We start from the raw sequence: 4175 nt of genomic DNA, 5'->3' as shown, positions 1-4175 counted from the left end.
ACCTGCTGTGCAAATTTCTTGGATTTTAACCTATTTGGAATACCTTTTGACATTAATAAAATGTTTTACTGGCTTTCTATGCAAGTAGAAGCAAGAGAGAACAAATATTATGTCATCTATCAGAAGCCTGTGTCAAAAACGGGGTCGGTTGATACAATTTGTTTTTTGTTTTTTTGAAGATCCAATAAAAAAGTTAGGGTCGGGGCTAAAAAACAGGGTCGGTCGGGTTACCGGAAACATCGATCTTTTTTTTCTCGGCCGACAGTGGTATCATATTTATCGAATTGAAGTAGCATCTGCTCCGGTAGCAAAGAAAATGTTTTGTAATAGCACAGTTTTTCTTACAAAATATGTGTGAGTATCATAAACACTCTTGTGTGTCGCCCACATTCAGTTTATTGTGTTCATATATTTATATCCTTCCTTTAATGTGTAGTTTATTTCAGCATACAGTCATTATGTAGTCATTGTGATATTTGTCGATTGGTCATCCACTTTTAAAGTAGTTTAAATAATGTGACTAACAAAGACATAGGATACTTTTGGGAAATTGACATTAAAATCATAATGCAGGTAAGACAAGTATTAAGCAACATATTGGTTTGGAAAAAAATGTGGTATGCATGCCAATGGGACAACTCTCTACTTGAGATCATGTGAAGTAGAAATAACCAACAATGAGAGAATCCTTGCTGCATTATGTTATTATATGTAAAGCGTTAATCATTTCAACGAGAAAAAAAATGTTTGATTTATGAAGAAATAAATTATAGCTACAATACTTAACACAAAAGGCATACTCAAAACAGTACAAATATATAAAAGGTACACACGTAAAAATAGCATTGAATTTAAGGTTCCCATTAAAAATTTGTGTATTGTCGTTGTTTACACGTCCTCACAGTTAAACTATTCGAGTTACTTTCATATTTGTTTTTTTATTTTCCTATTGTATTTAAATATGAATTTCAAAAGAAAACATTTGAATCGTGATAGTTTATATTTAAACTCGTGCATCCATTTTTTACTTCAACAATATCGACTTAACCTATCCGAAAATTAAACGGGATGTTTTATTCCTTCCCAAAATGTCAATCAAACAGGCAAGTACGTCATACACAAAATCTGAAATCTATATGGACAATCATGTAGTATGTGTTGATAAAAATGAATATAGAACACTTTAGTACAGCAAACAAGGTTTGTCCCTACCTAGTGTTTTGTAGCTATCAAATACCGAAAGCAGGAACATTTTAATAACAAATCAGACCTTTTCACAGTGATGTTGATATCTATTTCAGATTTGTATGCTCCTAGTTCTTATGATATCAGAGACATTAAATGCAGGTTATTTTAAGTGGATAACAAACGCTGTTTCGACACCAAACCTAATGTGTCCACTGTCTTGCAAGACGATAACTGGACTTTACGGACATTTTGGTGGTTCCACTGTAATTAAATGTTGTGCATCCCGTTCACGTCCCATTTGGTCGATCGGGAAATTTACAAGTTCAATTTGTGAACTAAATCTCAAAAAAGGTGTTGGAACTAATCATTGCTCTAAGAATACAATATTTTATAAGATTATATATGCATATTCATATATGACATCTATTCCGAAGCGTCTACTGCATTCAAACCAGACTGTTGAGATAGATTTTAACAGCAATGAAATTGAAAATATAACTGGATCAGATTTTGAATGCTTTCCATTCCTGGATACATTGGATTTGTCATATAATAAAATCGCTAATTTGGAAAATACAACTTTCTTCAAACTTAAGAATCTTAGGAAATTAGATTTATCATATAATGTCATACAGTATATAGAGCCAAGAACATTTAGTTACCGACCCGGGTCGCTCTTATTTATCAATCTTCGTGGAAACATCCTTATAAGTGTTGACGTTACAAATATATTCGTTGGTTACTGGTTTTCTAAACTTTATCTCAACTACAATCAAATATCGAAATTTACAAACCAATTACACTGGAAAATGGAACATGTCACTGGTGGTGGAGATATATTTATGAACCATAATAAAATGTCTCACTTACCAAATATGTCAGATATAGGATTTACCCGTGGTTCAATTGTAAAAATAATATCTTTCAAGTACAGCTTTCGTTTGGGAGATAACCCTTGGTTTTGTGATTGCAAGTTTTCTTGGCTTGTTCCTATAATAAAATTGGTCAGAAAGAACTTTAACGTAGGAGGTCAGACGGTATGCAAATATCCTATCAGTTTGAGAGGAAACTTGGCAGTTAATGTACCAGAGGACCTTTTTGTTTGCAATATATCAGTAGAACAAAAATGCCCACTAAGCTGTAACTGTTTTGAACAACCTTCCAGAAAACGTGTTGTTGTGAATTGTAGTCGTAGTAAAAAGTACAAAATTCCAAGTGCATTCCCTCAACAGGCTAATTTAGATATTGATCTGAGTCACAACTTTATAACGATTCTCGAAAACAGAGCATATTTAAATCGCACGGTCGCGATCGATTTATCATTTAATAAAATTAAAGTTTTAGATCCTCTCGTCTATGGAATTGAAACACTAAAACTTATAAACGTTGAAAACAATCAAATAACAGACCTTCATCGAAATATACAGTTAATGAAAAATGGAAGGAAAGTTGTTATAGGCAACATTACAATTGAGTGTTCCTGTAAAAAGAAATGGATTGCAAATTGGTTGGAATATCAGAACAGATTATTGGTTAGACCTGATCGGATCGTATGTCGACAGAGGAAAGAAGAGTTAATAACATTTTATATGATCGATAACTGTAGTTTTCGAAAGAAGTATTTAGCAAACGAGCAGTATTTAATTGTGGGCTCATTTCTAATCATACTTATAGCTACATTAACGCGATTCATTTTTAAATACGAAATATATTTACTCTTAAGGAAATTCAGACATAGATTTAAGTTAAATATTATCAATCCTGTCGAACAGTCGTCTACATTTGATATTTATATGTCATTCAGTGAAGACAAAGAAGACATCAGACAATGGATGATAGGTGTCTTAACGACATATCTTGAAACAATTGGTTTTAAAGTTTGTTTACCGCCAAGAGATTTTGACTTGGGTGGAGTCCATGTTGATTAAATAATAAAGCATACATCCAGCTCAAACAATTATGTAGTTGTGTTGAGTGATGATTATTTGAAAACACAATACCAAGTGATTGAATGGGGCCATATCTGGAACAATTACAAACGCAACATTAACAGTAACATTTTAGTCATTAATTATGACATGTTACACAGTAAAAACATCAAAGATCAGAGATTAAAAGCTTTTCTGAGACTTCAATATTCCATTGACTTTAGTAACTATGATAAGAAATTATTGAAGAAAATAGAAAACGAACTTAGAGTCAAAGCTCCGTGTTGAAGGCCGTGCCTTGACCAATAATGGTATAAATTGTTACTCGGATGGAGAGTTGTCTCATTGGCACTCATACCACATCTTCCTATATGTATTTGGTGTAAGAGATAAAATGTTGTTATATCTTTAACATTTGCAATAAATGTACCATTTTGATTGCATGAATTATGTTATGAATAGAAAGTGGTTTTAGGTAAACGCAAATGAGACAGTTGCTTTTGTTGGTTTTTTTTTCAATTGTTTATTTTTTATATTTAGGTTTTTTATTTTTTTATAATCGATATGATTTACTTTCATCACTAAAGGTCGGCCCAACAGTGACCTAAAACTGTTTTGGGTCAACTTCATTTGTAACATAGTAAATAGTTATCTCATTGGCCATCTCACTAGATTATTTATAGACAGATTGGGGTCTTTTTTTATATGATCTACCGAATAAGACTTTCAACTGAGTTTGTACTAACATTAACAACACGACGTATCCCGCTTTTGGATCAGGTTCTGTTTGCCCTTCAAACGCACATAAGATCAACCTTTGTTTTAAGAAGGTTTCATGTTGCTTAATCTTTGGTTTTCTATGTACTGTGCTTTGTCTGTTTGCCGTTTTTCTCCTTAGCCTTGGAGTTGGCAGTTTATTTTTTTCTTTGGAGTTTGACGATCACTTTGGTATAAAAGATAGACGAAAGATACAAGAAGGACAGTCAATCTCATAAATCGAAAATAAACAGACAACGCCATGGCAAAAAAGAACAAAAGACAAACAGACAAACAATAGTA

General features: G+C 32.6%; 1 long non-coding RNA gene across 1 annotated transcript; it reads left to right on the top strand.

Annotated features, from left to right (window-relative positions):
- Nucleotides 1–518: 518 nt before the first annotated feature.
- Nucleotides 519–3555, top strand: LOC143054879 (uncharacterized). Its single transcript, XR_012971856.1, has 2 exons — nt 519–573; nt 1302–3555. It is a non-coding gene; the product is annotated as an uncharacterized LOC143054879 (long non-coding RNA).
- The last annotated feature ends 620 nt before the right edge of the window (nt 3556–4175 follow it).

This window comes from Mytilus galloprovincialis, chromosome 12 (genome assembly GCF_965363235.1).
Source record: "Mytilus galloprovincialis chromosome 12, xbMytGall1.hap1.1, whole genome shotgun sequence".
Classification (NCBI taxonomy): domain Eukaryota; kingdom Metazoa; phylum Mollusca; class Bivalvia; order Mytilida; family Mytilidae; genus Mytilus; species Mytilus galloprovincialis.
Note: the sequence above shows the minus strand (reverse complement) of the source record. Positions and strands in the feature narration are given on the sequence as shown.